Source organism: Micromys minutus (assembly GCF_963924665.1).
Source record: "Micromys minutus genome assembly, chromosome: 20".
NCBI lineage: Eukaryota > Metazoa > Chordata > Mammalia > Rodentia > Muridae > Micromys > Micromys minutus.
The window spans coordinates 19,968,325-19,987,461 of record NC_137955.1 but is presented as its reverse complement, the minus strand read 5'-3'; the positions used below and the strand labels follow the sequence as shown (position 1 = coordinate 19,987,461).

Genomic DNA, 19,137 nt, shown 5'->3' with positions numbered 1-19,137 from the left:
TAGTGAAAATTATACTAGATAAGAAAGGAAAAAGTCACTCAGAGTTTCAAGTCTATGGCTGTTTTAGATTCTCTAGTAGTAAAGCCATTTCCTTCCATTTCAATTTACTCGTGTATACCACTTGGTTTGTTGCCATCTTTATTGGAAATGTTGTCCATTTTCTTCACGTTATGTGCCACTTTATAAATACTAAGCTAAATAGCCAAATGATATTCTAATTACGTCAATATATCCAATTGTTATTGGATAATGGTTTGTAAATCATTTTATTTTTCACATCAACTTACATAGCAAAGTGTTTTTGAAATAAATTTTTGTCTTCTCGATTCTTTCTACCTTGGTGTTCTTGATGTTCTTCGAGCCATGGTGTGTGTGTGTGTGTGTGTGTGTGTGTGTGTGTGTGTGTAAATATACTTTTATGTTTATGGCCTACTATTCTGTAGCCATTTATCCATTTATTCTCTGTGCATTTTCCTGTTATGAATCTCTATATTTATCACTGTCCACTGAAAAAAATAACTATTTTCTCATAGGGATTGAGTGTCATATTCATCCATACGGATAAAAATAAGTATCGAGAAGGCATTTTTATACTATTCCCATTTAACAAAATAATAATATAGGTTTTTCCCAGTGCCTGTGCCCTCCCCAGCCATAAATTCTTGCTCAATTCTACAATACCAGGTGAGTTCCTTCCAGTGAAGTGGGCATTAAATCCACTTAGAAATCAGTTGAGTAGCCCCATAGTATACTGCTGCTACAGCACCAATGATGGTATCTTGCCAGGCTAGTCAACACTGTAGCTGACAAGGTTCAGACTGAGTACATCTGCTTATGACTTTTATAGACTCAAGCTTTGCATAGCTCCTTCTGACATTTGAATGTTAATCAGCAGTGAGAAAGCTTGTAGGCCAGTATGAGCTTGATTTCTCCACGTTCTTTGACCAAAGCATATTGTATCTTCAGTAATAGTGCCTTATCATCAAGTTGTGGAATGAAACCGAGAGATATAGCCTGTCTTGTTTGAGGATGGTTTTGGGCCCCTTAACCAACAACTTAAAGGGAGGTGTACCAGTCCTGGCACTGAGTTTCTTGCTTATTAATTTATGGATTCTGGAAGGAGTATTATCTTTCCAGGAAGATTACCTCCATCCAAATTACTTTTGTTATGGTTTAAGCTTTGTTCTTTCTTCTTTCCTTAATGGTTTGCATAAATGAATTGACAATTATATCTGTGTCCCGGAATATTTTCTGAGATGTAAATTTAGTTTGATTGACACTTGTGATGCAATTTTTAAGTGGCTAAGGAATATATAAACCCATGTATACAAAACATTCAATGGAAACACATACAATTATATTATTTCTAAGATATATATTTTAACTTTAAAAATTTTTATTGGATATCCTATGTATTTACACTTCAGATGTTATCCCCTTTCCCCCAATCCCATCCTCTCTCCCCTCCAATTGCCTCCATGAAGGTGCTCCCTCTCCCAGCCACCCTCTCCTACCTCAGTGCCTTGGCATTCCCCTACACTGGGAAAATGAGCCTTCACTGGACCAAAGGCCTCTCCTCCTGTTGGTGCCAGATAAAGCCATCCTCTGCTGCATATGCATCTAGAGCCATGGGTCTTTCTGTGCAAACTCATTGGTTGCTGTTTTAGCTTCTGGGAACAGTGGTAGGTTTGGTTGGTTGATAATTTTGTTCTTCTCATGGGGTTGCAGACCATAAGTGTGTGTGTGTGTGTGTGTGTGTGTGTGTGTAGATTTGTGCTTATGTGAGTGCAACTGAACAACAAAGTTCAGAAGATGATATTTTATTTCCTGGAGCTGAGTTGAACTGGTTATGAGCTGAGGTGTGCCAGCTTCTACCCCGAGAGTGCTTTCTCCTAGAGATTTCTAGGTACTGTTACACACTTGGCTGGACTGGAAGGAATTAAGCTTAGCCCAGGCAGGTGGGTTAAGCAGGGTCTTGGTCAGCATAAATGTGGAAGAAACAGCTTTCACTGGAGACAGGTTTCAGTGAAACAGCTCTCTTTATTGCAGGTGGGGAACAAGGGTTACATAAACCTTGGGGAGTGGACAGGGGTTTTCAGGGAGAGCAGACATCGTTGTCTGGAGCTGGGGTACTGGGAATGCTTCATTTTCTTGAAGTGGAATTCCAAGTGCTTGTTGGACATGTCCTTAGAAGGAGAGAGGAAGCTTAACCTCTAACCTGGCTACCAGGCTATGTGACTGTGTTAAGGGAGGCAGAGGTGGGTGTGGTAGGGTTACTTATGCAGACCTTATGCAGGAGAAAGCAGTCCTATGCTTTCTGACTTCAGGATGAGATTTTAGGGGTTTGACCATATTTCAACCTCACTCTTGCTCTGGACACACTTTCCCATTAGCACAGCTTCCCACCCCAAATGTGCTGGAAAGGGAACCCATGTCTTCTGCAAGAACAGCACATCTGTTAACTGCTGAGTCATTTTTCAAAACCAAGTAAGACCCGTGCATCACGCTGATTATTTGTCCTGACTGATGGTAATCTTGTAGACGTTTCTGTTCAAGATATTTTTTTCTGAAATCTGTTACCTATGGAAGTGTTAAGTATGACTCTGGTCACTATTAGGATACAGTGAAGTAAATGAGCTAGATTATTTAATAGTAAAGAAAAGGTGTGGAAGCATGACTTTATGACCTGGCTAAACAGGAGTCTACCTTAGAACCACTTTGTGTTAAATAGAAAAAAATAAAAAAGAAACATTCGGCACAATAATGAAAGTTTTACTCTATGACGTCTTGTATAAAGAGCTCTGAATAAGACAAAGAATTTTCTCTTTCAGCCGTGTTGTTGGTACTTGAGATGTTTAGCAGTTAATGCTGAAATAAAAATGTAAAGACTGTGTATGAAAAGAAAAGCTCTTGGATTTTTTTTCTTGACACGCTGAGGAGGAAATTTTAAGTTTGCTCCATTCACAGTTTACTGGTGTAATCTCATCTGAACTCCAGTTGACCTCATCTCACACAGTATGAACGACATAGGAAAGCAGCAAAATAATTTCAAATAAACATCTCCTAAAATGCATTTTAACCTTGGATCTGGAGATCTATAAAAGAATACTTTTTTCAGTACTTTGATAACATGGAGAGAATTCCTTACAGCTGAAAATTATGGTATTTAAAGGTTTCAAGATGTCTTTCCAGGTTTGGAGTTGGCAGTCAGCCAGTGTCTGAATAGCTAGCTGCACTTTAAAAGCCCATCTTGCTTCCACATCCTTAGCTTTTTTTTTTTTTTTCCTATTTTTTAAAACATAGGTACTCACTCCCAGAAACATCTAATACATTCTTTGAGGCTTGTTCATTTTTCTATTCTCCAGATGCACAGTTTGCCTTTGAAACAATTTTTTAAAACCAAGTCAATGGCCTAACAAATCTCTCAGAAGCTGACCATCTTTAAATGTATAAGTATAAACACATTGGCTTGGTTCCTTATAAAACTTAAATAAATGTTTACATAAAAATCTTAGTATAGATCATTATTTTCAGATCAACTTCTAAGCTGGTTTGTAACAAACACAGCTTTGTTTGTGTGTGGATGCCTGTGTGTGGCTCACTAAACAATCTCAGTGGTTTAAAGCATTTGAGCTAAATATAATTTAAGGACTATTGAATTCTTCCCCATAACCATCGATTGCCCACATAATGGAGGACTCCTGATCCCCATTACTTTTAACAGTGCTCTATGACCCATTGTGTGAACAGAATGTGGCGATGTCATATACAGTACAGGGTAACCACAGGGTAGATTCAGTAGAATAGGTTATAAGAATTTTATGATGAAATGAAAGATGAGGCATTCATATGGTTTGGAAGGACGGAAGCATCAGTGACTTTTATTTTACCATCATTCTATGTGGTGGTAACCCCAAACCACTGTTGATTCCTTTGACTGCCCCTTAGTTTTATTGCTTGTTAATGAACTCGCCTTCTGTGTTCATTCAGAAATAAAATCTAGTGCAAAGGGTATATATATGAACCTATCTGTGGACTATTTATACAGACATATCAGTAATTAATAATAATAATAGCTATAATCAATAACAACAACAGTACTACTATGAGTAGTGTATACATTGCAGCCTTATGCAAGTAACCACAAAGAACTGGAGGCAAACGAGGCTTTCTCATTTAAAAGTAAAGAGAGAGAGAATGATGAGGATAGCTGCTATATTAGATGCTTGGGAAAAGCAGATTGCCTTTCTCGGCTGGAAGTTAAGGTCGAGGATTTGGGATGTATTTCAGAAGGACATACTAGCTCTTGTGTTGGGTTTCATCTACATCTGCACATGGCTACCTTACTCCAGTTAGAGTAGAGTAGGACTTACATTGCATCTCTTAGGTTTTACATGTCCTTTCCTTTGTGTAAAGTTCTGTTTTTTCTCAACCATAAAATTGGGCTCAGTGTCCCTCTTAACTTCCCCTTGACTTCTGTATCAGCCCATGTTTCATTAATGTGGCACATATTTGCCATTGCTGACTGCCTTCTCTTCCAGTCATTGTATGCTTTTATAATTTATCCTATAGCTTAGACTTACAGGGCACATACAGTTTCCCTTATGTTTCCCCATTTTTTAAATTTTTTTTTATCCAGTGCAATAATGTCTCTATACTTAGGACTATTTAATCATGCTATTAATTACGGTACATAATCCAAACACTCATATAATTTCTCCGCTGGCATTTTGGCTAAGGCAGACTTTTGTTGTTTGAGATGACTCTTCTTGCTGTCTGTGACCCACAGTGCAATACCTTTTAGCATCCTTTCCTCAATACTGAGAGGGCCAGTGTCTTGTTAGTCATTCAGCAACCTAGGATGCTTCATAGGAAGAGTTCTTGCCCCAGTAGAGATTCAGTTCCTTCCATAACACTTAATGCATCTTGCTGTTAATTTTATTTCTTATGAGCCTTATTTGTATATTTTGAACACAGAACTAAACTCTGAGAACACATACCTGTTCTTTTGGTATTCTTTATTGCACATTGTGAACTTCTTAGAGCAGTACATGGTAGGCATTCAGCAAAATTTTGGAATAAAAGTCTACAAAACTCATTTAAGAAATATTTCTAAATTATTTAGGGTAGCAAATAATTAAGCAATGCTTTACAAGTTATTCTGTGGGTGGTGTGAGTTTAAAAGGCATCTAGTCCCACGTACAGGTTAGTTTTGAACATGGCTTTCATTAAATTTTACTCTATGAAACACTTAGGATAGTTGTATATTCATTTTATGCTGGGTTTCTCTATTTGTAAAACAAGATAATTAACACAATAAATTTTACTTGCGATGGTAACTGTTAATCTCAACATAGTAATTCCCTGATACACCTTAGTACCTGCAATTCAGGACGGGAGACTATGAAAGAAAGCTTGGGAGCAGACTGCCTGTCACCCTCCAGGCCCTGTGCAAAGGTTATCAGTGCTGCACATGTGTAACATTTGGTCCCCGGTTATTTTCTTTTAACCAGCTTGATTCTCATATCTCTAGAATATCAGTCAGGAAGTTAAATCAACATTATCTTTTGCCACCTTTGTCACCTTAAAACATAAGGAAGTTCTGCTTTCTGGGCACTTTTCAAAGATTTATCCAAGTGTAAATCTTCCTTTTGGTTTTCCTGAAGCAGGTCCCAAAGCTAATCCAAGGCCAGAATTCATTCAAGATGCATTGGGTTCTTTCTGAACATTAGTTTAATTCCCACCAGTTGCGCAGATTTTAGGACTAGTAGCTGCTCCGGTTTGCTGGTAGCTTAGCAGTGTTATTTTCAGTTTTATTAGGCTTACTATTTTGCTAAAGGCTTAACAGGCTCATTTTCAGATTTTTAATCAAGAACAAGTTTAATGATTGAAGGTAATTATCTCCAGATTAGAGAGGCTTTTAAAATTTTATCAGCATTCCAAAATTTAACAAATAGCCCTCTGATAATCTAATTAAAATCCAACTTTTGCTGCCAGACTAGTTCAAGCCAGACATACATTCAACCTCTTGTAGGAAATAATTATCCATTTAAGCCATTTCTGACAAGTCAGACATAAAAGTTGACTGGTATTAATATTGTGATGGTTCTTTGGAGGTGGGAAAAACACAGCAACCAGGGTCTGCCTTCTTACTGGTTTATGTAAAAGAGGGATGAATAGCCCATTGGCTGTAGAATACCTCTGTGTACAGAGCACATAGAATTATGTCCAGAAGCAAATCAGAATCAGCTGCTCTGTGTCATAATGAAAGGCTGTTCACTTTCCATTGGATTTGCACCTTAAATGGTAATTAAGCTTAGGGACTGTATTGTAAATGCATTTGGTCTAGTTTGTACTGGGAAACTTTGATGGATAATGAAACACAAACAGAAAATCAAACACTATTCACAGGAACTGTTTATATAAGCTGGGGGCAAAATTACTTTTTATAGTTCTGAAAATACTTTGGCCTTCTTAACTAAGCCTTATTTACCCAAGGATGCACCTTAGCCTATTAGTAACCAGCTGATGTTTTAAAACAAATTTGAAATCTGGATTGTAACAATGGGAGTTGATCTCTCAGGAGTGATCGTACTGGTCTCAGTCAAGGTGGGGTGAAGGCTGAGGGAAATGGTTGGTTAGATACCCTACGACATTATTTTCCTTTCTGTTATGCAGAATTGTAGTTTTGGTATCCCCATTTTTCTGAGGGGATTTATTGTCGGAATTGCAAGTGGATGAGAAGCCAGTGACTTAGAGGGAGGCAGCAGTTTGAGACCTCGTCTGCTCACTGATTTATGTGCTTCCAATTATCAGTGTGTGGGAGTTTTGTCTCAAAAGCTGGGCTGGAGGTTCCTTTTGTTCTTCAGTGTCTCTTGTGGTTTATGTTTTAAATGGGATGCAAATGTGATTTATAGTCCATGGCTTGGTGTAGTTAGAAAAAAACTTGGCTTTACAAGGCAAATGCACACGAGCAAGGAAGGACCACGTGTGAGCACCATGTTCCTGTGGGTGACAAAGGGTTACCCTAGTGTGGCTTCTGGGGAGGCTGGAGAGTAAACAACATTTGAAAGGTTCTTTTACTCAAAGAACATGGCTTTTTTCCCTGTGGTCTGGGAGAAGGGAGCTAAGTCTCTTAAAACTGGAGAGCTGTTAAAGTAGCATTTCCATGTGGTTGAGCAAAGAACATACACAACGACAATGTGTTTCCACTGGGCATGGCTGAGGCTCAGTTATTTATAACTCTACACAGCCACACTAGTGAAGCCTCTGCATTAGCGTTTCTGGTGCCATGTTTCTGAGGACCTTTGGCTGGCCTAATGACCAAGGCACAGTAGCAACAACTATGCCGGCAGAGCAGCCTGAAAAGTACAGAGTTCCCGTGGCATCAATGTGGCCAAATCACAATTCCTACAGATACGTAATGACAGTAAATCAAATTAGTTTCATAATTCATTCTATCACTCAACAGATCTTTCCTGAGCATTTTCCATGACCCATTTTCCATTAAAAAGGCAGCATGGTTATGAGGAAAAGAATTGAGTTTTAGTTTTGTCTACATTTGTGGGAGTCTTACTTCTAGAAATGAAAGCCTAGCCTCAATATCACCTGAGGCTGACTTCTGCTTTTTATACTCATGTGGTCCTATGTGCACCTGCACCTTCTCCATGCACACACACACACACACACACACACACACACACGCACACGCACGCACACACACATGCACACACACGCACGCACACACACACCCTATAATAAATAAATAAATTAAATAAATCCCATCTCAGGACATTTAAATGGCATGTTTTTTTGAACACATTTCCATGAAATTATAAAGTCCATTTTGACTGTAACATGAGGTAACTTGTACCAGGGAAATATTTCTATTTCAGATAACAACAACAGTCTTTTACCTTTATAGAATCACTGAAAAATATTTAACATCTCTAACTGTCTTATGCTTTTTTCACTCTTAAAATCATACACTCTTGAGAGAGTTGTTGTAAAGATGTTAGTGCTTATGGTTTCTTAAACAATGTGACAGTTACAAAAAATATTCATATGGAAGGTATATAGCTTTTGAAAATGTGTCATGTGATGTAGCTTGTCAGGTTAAAAAGGACACAGTGTACATGGTCATGTGCATTGTTATTGATAAATAGTTTTCTGTTAAGGGTGTTAATCAGATTCCTATAGAGGACTGCTTCTCAACTTGTGGGTCATAATCCCTTGGGGAGTAAATGATCCATTACCAGGGGTTACTCATCAGATATTCTGCATATCTGATGTTTACATTGCAACTCACAACAGTAGCAAAATTACAGCTATGAAGTAGCAATGACATCATTTTATGGTTGGAATCACCTCAACCTGAGAAACTATATTAAAGTGTAACAGAATTGGGAAGGTTGAGAACCACTGCCTCAGGGCACAGAGAGATGAAAATCCCAGGCCCTCTGCTCTTTCCCCCAGATGGTACTAGAGACACAATGACTCTCAGTCGCAGTTTTCAGTGGTCAAATTGTAGATATGACAATATTCCAACTGTGATTTTGGTTATGTTCAGAGGAAGATAGGAATGTGATTGTAAGTTCCGTCTTCATCCAGGGGCACCGGTGTGAGCGGTTGTGCAGTCAGTGTGCACCCAGAGAAAGTCCTTTGAGAAACTCCAGGAAGCAGATGGAGCAAGTTTTCAGGGAAAAAAAGAGAGGAGGAGGGGGAGAACTTTAGGAAGACAGAAGAGATGTGATTTTTAGGACAGCACAAAGTCTAACATAAGTGATCACTTGACAGATACTAGCATGCTACAGTGAAGACATCTGACTCTTGCAGAGGGGAAAGTGAGGCAAAATGCATGCTTTAGGGGTGAAGAGAGCATGGCTGTGAGGTCACTGAACAATGGTAAGGGAGGTCCCCAAGGAGCAAACGTTCTCTCTTTCTAAAGAAGCGTCAGGCTTTTTCCTGGGGACTTTTCTCAGGCTTCTAACACTTCCCTTTTATTTACTGGATGATTCCAGGGAAATTAGGGACTTGTTTATTCCTATACTTAGAAAAAAGGGGGCTATGGTGCCTTGTGGACTGTCTTGTGTTCTGGCCACAGCATAAAAAGAGCAGGATTGAAGCTTAGAGCATGTAAAGTTTTATTTGTCTCCTGAACCTGGACACAATTTTTTACCTTTTTACCATAGCAAATACTTTGCTAATGCTTGAGATAAGAGGGGAGAACATAGTACAATCATGGAAGGTAAAGAGTCTCTGTCTATGGTTGGTTAGAAAAAGGGTTCACACCACCTACACTGACTCTGTTCCTATGTGTTTCCTTCCTTCCTCCCCCATTAAGGCTATATATTAATCGATCGAAAGAGTTTACCATTTATATTTTGATATATTATTGGCTGCTAAATCATTTTATTTACTAATGAATAAAGGGATTCTCCTTTTCCTCATTAGTTTTTTCTTTTCCTCCTCCCCTTCCTTATTTTTGTCCTCCCCCTCTTATTCTTCCTTCTCCTTTGAACAGTCTCCCTACACAGTCACTAGGGAATTCCTTATCTGGAGCAGTCTGCCCTCAAACTCAATCTTCTTTGCCTTGAATCTCAAGTATTTGAATTAAGGAATGCGCCACTATACCTGAAAACCAGACTATTTCTATCAAATAAATATTTAACAGTATAAAAGGGAAGCTTTTTAAAAGGAAAATAAAAAATTACACCAAGTTACTCTAAAACAAAGTAGAAAACTTGGGGAAATTGCTACACGGGTGAAGTAGTTGGCAAGAGAACAGAGTTGGGACCTCCAGAATTCTTATGATTGACTGGCAGCCATGGATCCCTGAGATGTGGAGATAGAGTCAAGTGAGAGACTCTCCCTTAATACCTAAGGCAGAGAGCAGTAGAGAAATATGCCCATCAAACTCTGGCCTCAAAATTCGTACACACATATATGCACATGCACCTACACATATATGAATATATATAAATACATAATATACAAGGAGAGAGAGTGAGACACAGACAGAGATAGTAAGAGAGACACACACAGAGATTTTAACACATGCATACCACACAGTTGAAATTCTTTTACTGTGCTCGTTTTGGCAGCACGTGTACTAAAACTGGAGCAACACAGAGAAGATTAGCATGGCCCCTGGGCAAGGACGACAGGCAAATTTGTGAGGCGTTCCATAGTTTTTAAAATGGTGTTCTGTTCAGTAAATGCTTGCAAAACGAAAGAAATTCTTTTATTCATGACCACGTGGCTCTCATCATAAACTATCATTGACTTTTGTAAAATCTATAATGAACATTTACCCGATCTCAAAAATGTCATGACCACTCACTTCAGATGGTAGTTTCTTTGAAATATTTTTAAATTAGATTCTTGTATGAAGAAATTTGCCTGTGAAAAGAAAGGCAATTAGTCATTTTTTGCCTCATGATCATTGTAATGGTAGTTTTCAGTGGGGGATGGGACTCATTTTGTGTTGGAATAGGCTTTGAAAGAAGAAAGAAAGAGCAAAAACTCTTCGGCTATAACACCAAAGTCATGGGACGATCACTAAAAAGAAAAATCATTACCGTAGACTGAGCACTGCAGTGCTTCTGTTGTGCAGGCTCCTGACTGGGGGCACTCATAAGTACACGGTGCAATTTTTTTTTGTTCAACCATTTTTATTTTTCCTGTTTTGTATCTTTTCTTTTCATAAAACAAGATCATCTTATGGTTATAAAAGGCCACTCTAATTGCATTACTTTTAGAAACTTTAAAAGGTTTATAATGAAAGATCAAAGTAGAAAAATCATCTTTTTGGTGACATCATTGTTTTTATAAACCAAACTCAAAAGCAGTGTCAAAAAACAGACAAACACACCCAACCCCCAAGCAAAGAAACAAAAAGATTAAATCTAGCTGTAATTCTTCAGGTCATCTGGGTTGGTGTTGATAGTCTGAACTGTTGGCTTGGTGATCAGCACTGGAGAGTTGGTCGCTGTTTCATATGACTTCCAGCTTTCTTGAAGATTGTCCAAGACTTCTTTATGTGGTGGTCTCAGGTCTCAAATCTCAAAAAGAAGTAGAAGGGTAGACTTTGCCATATGAGTATTTGTTATACCATTGCCTGCTTCACATTGACTAAGCTTATTCTCATGATTACTTGAAAGTCAATGTTACAACTTAGGGGAAATTGAAGGGAAAGATATTTATTGTAGTACTTTTTAAAAAAAAAAACATTGTATAAAAATTTAGTATGTTCAAGACCCTAAGACCCTAACATAATAAAAAATTTCTCTTTAAAATAATAAAAGGAAAAATAGAATGAAATTTCAAGGTCTTGGCATTAACTTTCTTGATAGGAATCCAATATCTGAGAAATAACAGCAATGAGGTCGACAGAGAGAGAGAGAGAGAGAGAGAGAGAGAGAGAGAGAGAGAGAGAGAGAGAGAGAGAGAGAGAGAGAGAGGGGGAGGAAGGTATGCATAGCAAAAGAAACAATAAAGTAAAGGAACAAACTCAAACTCTAGGATATAAATAATTTTTACAAATATTCACCTGACAAGAGTTTACATCTAGTAGATATACATAACACACACACACACACACACACACACACACACACACACACACACATATGGGCAAATGATTCAACTAATAAATATTTAGAGGAACTGAAAAAAATTCTTTCAAATGAAGACATACACATGGCAAATACATACATGAAAAATATTCAACATTCTTAACTACCAGGAAAATGCATATCAAAAATAATTTGAGATTCCATATTATTCCAGTTGGAGTGATTATAAAAAACAACACAGGGCTGGTGAAATGGCTCAGTGGTTGAAAATACCTGTTGTGCTATCTGTGAATGTGAATTAGATTTGTACATCTTAAGGTGAAAGTAAGGAACAGTTTGAAAGTTGTTCCCTGATCTCCATATTTAGACTATGATATGCTCACACATGCATCCCTCACATACATATGTATATATGTAACATCAATGATAGTATTAACAATAAATACTACTAATAAATAAAAATTCAACAGCAAAAGACCCCCCCCCCCCATAAATAAAATGTTGGAAAGAATATCAGGAAAAGAGGCCCAAGTCTCACTTATTGTGGGTGGAAATTTAAATAAGCCCAGCCACTATAGAAATCAGGATGAAGGTTCCCCCAAACCTCAAAATAGGACTTTAATGTGATTCCTCCATCTTACTTTTGTGTACATGACTCCAAGAATTAAAGACAGTTTGTTATATAAATATCTGCATGCTTTGGTTGACAATAGATTACAATAGCGAAGCTAGGAAATCAGCATAGATGTCCTGATCAAGAATGAATAACAATGTAATATACAATATGAGTGTATATGTACATGTTCTACTGAGTTATGAATAACGTTTTACTTATGTTATTTTCATGAAGGTTGGTGGAATTAATGAAGAAAAAGAATTGCAGGCATTTTTCTTGACATTTTTTTTTGTACTTTTGAGATTATAATATAGTGACACTATTTGCCCTTTCCCTTTTCCCCTCTGAGCTCTCCAATACACCCCACCTTGCTCTTCTACAACTCCCAGTACAACCCCTAACTACATTCTAAATATCTGCCCTGTGCTCACAGATAAATGCAATCCTCATCCCTCATCAGGGAACCTTCTCTTTGCAGCTTGCCATAGGCATTTTTAATACTTTTAACATCTAAACAAAGAACATCATGCAATCTGTATGGTTTGTGTGCTTAGTATTAATTTGACTTGTAGAAGTAACATTGAAATTCTTGAAGTCGATTGTTAAACTGCTGTCCTTCAAAAACGGTGTTTACAATTCTGCCCTTTAATAAAGTCTGTTAAAATAATTATTTTCCTGAATGCTTTGTCAACCCTCAAGGATGAGCACTCAAGCATTGCCCAAACTAACCAGCTATCTCCCCACTACAAGAGGCATCGTGGAGTGGTAATGACATATTTTTCTCAATGCAAAAAGCCTTTTAGTCACGTTATTGTTGCCTGTTTCATTTGTCAGTGTGATGGGTCTTAAAAAGCAGACATAAAAACAACATTCACCTGAAGAGTGAGACTAACTTTGAAGAGGGAAAATAAAGATGTTAAAGCTAGTGTTCCAGTAACCTTGACAACATAGTAGAGAAAATCTAGAAAGGTAACAGTAGAACAGCTTAGGGTTTGTTAAACCTTTAATTCATTATCATTGTCCTTTTCAGATCTCTGCTCATTTATTTCCTTTCTCTCTCTACTCACTCTGCTCTATTTGTTTATAGAGTTTATAATCATTGTAACAGTTAGGATTAACTTTAGTCCACTTAACAGTACCTTAAAGTGAATGAATGAGACTAGACAATTGCTCTCTCTCATGCAAGCGGCAGATTGAGATAGTTCAGAGTTAACATAACAGCTCATCAGAACCCTTTATCTGGACTCTGACTTCATTTACATAAAGTTCCTGTTTCTCAGGTTGTCCAGTGCTGGTAGGACGGATGCTAGAAATTATTCACATGTGGATTTGGTAACATGGAAAGGCAAGGAGAATATTTCAGTAACTTCCATCGATGATGAATATGAAAGCAGAAAGAATAACTTTTGTGTGAACATAGAAAATACTTGATAAGTGTAAAGAATGAAGGTAGAGGCACTTTGTTACTTCAGTTAGATCTATAGATTAAAAAATTGGTGTTTGTAGTTACCCAAATCAAGAGCTTTAATAAAGACTTTTACCAAAACCTCTTGAGATTTTCCATTGCCTGCTAAATCTCAAGTCTATTCCTAATTTTAAGTTGCTATGCCAAATAGCTTCCCTTGTTGCTTCTGAAAATAAATTTGACTGCTGTTATGATAAGGCCTTACAGCATACATAGTTGCTTCCATCCCTGATGAGTTTACTTTTCGAATGGACAACCCCTAGTACCTCCTCTACCTCCCTTCTTTTTGACACCACACATTTCAGACACATGCTTTTAGATCTTAATAGAAGCAATTTGTTCCAGAAAGGCTTTGAGAATCAAATTAAATTCAAAACTGTACTAGTCTGTATTTAGCATGCAATCAAGACTAAAGTGCACATAAATACTTTGTGACAATCTATCAGTGTGAAAGAGACAAGCTTATTTGAGTCTCTTAAACATGGTCCTTTTATTATTTCCCACCATACAATGTGAATCAACAGCTGTTCTGACCGTGTCTCAGGACTAGCGAGATTTCACAGTTCTTTAGGACTCAGAAAGTTCTGGGGGTGGGTCACAGGATTTGTGTAAACCCCCTTATCTACAATCATTCCAGACCAATATTATCTATTATATCCACTGCCGTATGTTTAAGTCATTTTCAAAACCCATCTCAGATTCACCCTGAAGATGGAGGTGCCTAAATCATCTACTAATCTTCTTTAAATCACTAAGAATTTATGTACAAATTTTGTGTACAAATGTTCTGTATGTTTTCATTATCACGAGAAGAGGTAGTAATAGAGACAACTTGGAATTGTATGTGTGTAAGTTAGTCTTGATCTTTATTTCCTGGACTATGAATTGAATCCTTCCTTCAAGTCTCTTATCTATAGGAAGGCCTGTCCTGTTTAGTGTCCTGCTATATCTGTTTGTACATACTGTCTGGAAACCCTTTATGTGTTTATTGGAATTCTTTGACTTAGCCGTATTCCAACTCTGATTAGCAGCCATGATAATATCTTTTTTCTCTGTGGCATGGTCTCCCAGTCAGATCCCACTGACCCCACTGTCACTTGATTTATCTATGTGATTTGGTTCTAATCCTTAGTCTATGTGGATGGTCTTTAAAAGATATCAGCTGAAATAAATCAATTGCCACCATCATTTTTCTCCCTTTTCCATTCATGATGGCTTAGGAATGGAGACAACTGGAATTTTGAGCCAAGAATAGCAAAGTAGGATATAAGGGTATAAGTCAGTGGTTCCCAGCCTTCCTAAGGCTGTGACCCTTTAATGCAGTTCCTTGTCTTACAGTGATCCTCCAACCATAAAATTATTTTATGGCCACTTTATAACTATAACCTCCCTACTGTTATGTATGATAATGTAAATATATGATATACAGGATATCTTATATGTGACCCCCCAAGGAGTCAGGCCTCACAGGCTGAGAACTGCTCATATAAGCTATCAGCTAGCTCAGAACCACTCACTCTGTATTGTTAGATGAGAGAGAGATTTAATAATTAAGCTATTACTTTTGGTTTAAGGGGGAAAAATAAGGGTAAAAGAGGACATTGCTAGTATTATGCTATGTCTTAGTAGGTAAACACTTCTGACACCAAGCTGACAACCCGAGGCCCATCTCCAGGAATCATATGATGGAAGGAAAGAACTGATTCCTACACATTATCCTATCAGAGGCACAGCGACACCATGGGCATGAGCCTCCCTCCACCCTGTGTAAAGCAAACAAACTAATCAATTAATTTAATGGAGGGAGGAACTTCCTTCTTTTTCCTCTTAACACTGCCTTTATCTTAATAAGCACATGATCATGATATAAAAGATCCAAGTTCTTTTGAGCACTTTCCTTAATCTTCGACTCTCGTCTTTTTTAGGTGAGCGTACCTCAGAGATACCTGTATTTCTACCTTTGTGTACTATTCACAACAAGATAGGTATGAAAGCAGACTAGACACTCATTCACAAAGGAAGAGCTCCATGGGATATAGATGTGTACATATACATACAAACATACTGGATATATATATATATATATATATATATATACAGCCTTAAGGAAGAATTAAATTAAGTAATTTGCAAGAGAATGGTTGTTAAGCCAGGCTAAGAAGAACAAATATATAGTTTCTCTTTGTGTGGAATCTGCACTTAAAGTAATATTGTACTTGAAGTACAAGATTATAAACGTATCCACAGAGACACACACAGAAGTATTTTGCATGAATGTAGAACATGAGATATATTAAAGATCAGGAAGTAAAGGGTATGAAAAGAAAAGAGAGAAGGATCAAATTAATAAAAGGTAGGAAAAAGGAAGACAAATATAACATTTTCTTTTACATATAGAATCTTGATTTTAACTACACAGATGTCTTATGTATGACATGGAAGCATAAGGAAGGTTATTAAGGTAGGGAGAGTAGGAACAATGGATGGTTAAGGGCGTTAGCTAAGGGCTTGCATATGAATAAAGTACACTGATACATGCATGAAATATAATAATAAATTCTATAGTTTTGAATGTTAACTAAAAATAGGAGCTAGAAAATAGTAATTTTTATGTTCAAAGGAGGTTACAAAAATCAAGTGAAATAGCATATGTGAAGTCAAATATTTAAAGAATGTATGTAGGATAAATATAGTTCAAGCTGGGCTTTTATTAAGAAACATGAATATTTCCATGTTTTCAGAATAAATAAATAGGTTCATTGGTATTCAAAATTCACTATAGTTCTGTGTTAATATGTCTTGAAATGCACGCTTAACACACAGTTATTAACACACATAATTGAAGATGTCTGGGTGGTCTTAATCCCAACATGACTGTCTCAAACATAAGGCTCTCTATCGACGTGTTAGACCTGACTCTGTATTTGATTTGGGGATGAATTTATTCTTTCCTTTCATGCTGTTCTCATCTCACATGAGAAATCTCATATATTTTTTCCCTAATGAATAACAAACATGATTACAGAGCTACAGCTATATGGAATTATCTATAACTTAAAATAAGAGCATGTGTAGAACATATTAGGATATTGTTTGTTCTTAAGATACATTGTAGTGCCATTGTAGAAGAGAAATTTATTTGAGCAATCATCATGTTTTTGTATGAGTTCAAAGACTTACCACCACCTCATTGATGATTGGGGGACACATTTTTATTTAAGTGACTTTTTCACTTGGGTGGCCTCTTTTTCTGACTGTTCTTTATTTTCATGTACTTTATTAGTACTACCAAACACGAAAGATTTTCTTTTATTGTTTGAGTTTGTATAACTATGTTCATTATGTTGAGGGTCTGTTCCTGAAAATAAGCAAAAAGCTTGTGTAGTATCATTAAACTTTGAAACTTTTTTCTATTAAAATTGAGGATTATCTTTGCAATCTTCACCCCAAAATAAATAATCAGTTCTTCATACTCATCAAGATAAGAGTATGTCTCAAAATATGCTTTTGGAAATGTGTGATTGAGAAGCTCCAAGTATGTTATCAAAAATAATATGAGTCAATTATTAGTATAACTACTGTAGGCCAACTGCAGTTGTTTAGAAACATCTGCACGCGGGGCAGGTTGGGGTGGAGCAGGACAGGGCAGGGCTGGACTGGGCCACAGTGCTGGTGGCTCTGAGATTTCAGCCTGTGGCCCTGCCTTGAGCACCAGGCAGGTCACCTGCAGGTATTTTATGCATGGTGCATGTCGGGAAGGCAGCCAGTGCCTATTTTCATATGGCTTGGCAAACAGCAAGCCATCTACCATCTGCTACCATATGGGCTACTGTGCTTACGGTGCACGCTGCAGATATGATCATACAAAGCTCCCGGCTGCAGCAGGTGGAGCTGTGGGTCCTGCACCCCATCCTTCACCCTCCTCAGTCCTGCATAGGCCTCAGCCTTCTTCCGACATTGCCACATCTGTTATGAGGACACACTCCAATGACCCTGGAAAGCAAGAGAAGACCGCATTGTGCACAGACCGCAGTCTCACTGGGCTGGCTGAAGACAAGACTCCTTCGGATGGCATCAGTGAGCCTCAGACCAGACCAGCAATGAAGCCCCTTTCCTACCTCGATGTCATCAGGACTTGCCTGAATGACTTGGAGGCCAGCAGTTCCTACAGCCATGAGCAAGAGTTGTGTACCTAGGCTGTTGCTGGGGAGTGCGGGTTTGGAGATGCCCGTGTCTATCTGCATGGCACCTGTGTGAGATCTGCAGGCTTCAAGTCCTCCACCCCATTTGACCCAGAAGAAAGGAAAGATCACGAGAAAATGTTTATGTCGACATTTGAACATGAGATGGAAAAGGGTTTTGCCTCCCAGGCGAGCGCGACAGTGTTCAGCAGCTGTATGGTGGTGATCCTGGAGAAAGCATTTGCTTCTGAGAGGTTTGGCATGTTCTCCAACTGCAGCCACACCCACTGCCTATCCTGTCAATGGAGATGTGTCAAGCAGTTTGAAAACCTGATGATCATCAAGTCTTGTCTAGAGTGCTGTGTGATATCAGAGCTTGTAATTCCAAGCATGTATTGGGTAGAAAATCAGAATAAAAAGAGTGAATTAATTGAAGCTTTCAAACAGGGGATGGGGAAAGAGGCATGTAAATACTTTGAACAAGGCAAGGGGACCTGCCCCTCAGGAATCAAGTGCCTTTACTGCCATGCTTACCCTGATGGGAAAAGCCAGAAAAACCTCAGAAGTAGCGATGTTCTGAAGGCACCGCGAGGCTCTTTATCTCAATGTGGCTTTGGGATTTTATTGAAAAATGAGAAACCCGACAAGTCCGCAGCACTGAAGATGTGGATGGGACAGAGCTAGGAGACCTCTTCATGCACCTTTCTGGAGTAGAGTCATCAGAACCCTAGTCAGTGCTGATGCCTTCATTAGGGCTCTGCAGTCAACTTTCCAAGGCATGGTGTAGACACATCTGTCACTGACCTGAGGTGACTGTGATACCGGGATGTGAATGCAGTCGTGAGTCCCCTTGGTCTCTTCATGATTCACTTTCCCTGCCCTGGTGAAGGGAAGGGGGGGATCACCAAGTCCATGGAATTATGACATTTAGAGTTGAGCTCTCAGTTGTATCTCCAGCCCCTTTATCAGGGACCAGCTACGTGGTCCAGCTGTTTGGATTGCTTTTAAATGAAACCTAACTGCCCTCTTTCTTTTGTGACTTTCTTCTTTAAGCAACAGCAAACCTACATCTGCTTCTAAAGCAGCAGATCTGTTTTTTTTCCCTTGCCAAGTTGTCGCCAGCCCTATAGAAGACTCCTCTACAGTGACCATCTCTAATTGTTGAGCATTGGAATCTATGCAGCTGTGTGGTGAAAACGTGTTTGGTCATATTGGTGCTGTACCATAGTTTACTTTTAAGGCTGTGAGGATGGCTATTGAGTTCCTTCCAGTGTCTCAAGTCAACAGGTGTGTGCAGTT

The 19,137-nt window shown here is 38.3% G+C and overlaps 1 pseudogene across 1 annotated transcript; it reads left to right on the top strand.

Moving 5' to 3' along the window:
* Positions 1 to 15,397: 15,397 nt before the first annotated feature.
* LOC308433664 (E3 ubiquitin-protein ligase makorin-2-like) lies at positions 15,398 to 18,569 on the top strand (annotated as a pseudogene). Its single transcript has 2 exons — positions 15,398 to 15,424; positions 17,242 to 18,569. The product of its transcript is annotated as an E3 ubiquitin-protein ligase makorin-2-like (transcript).
* Positions 18,570 to 19,137: the final 568 nt, after the last annotated feature.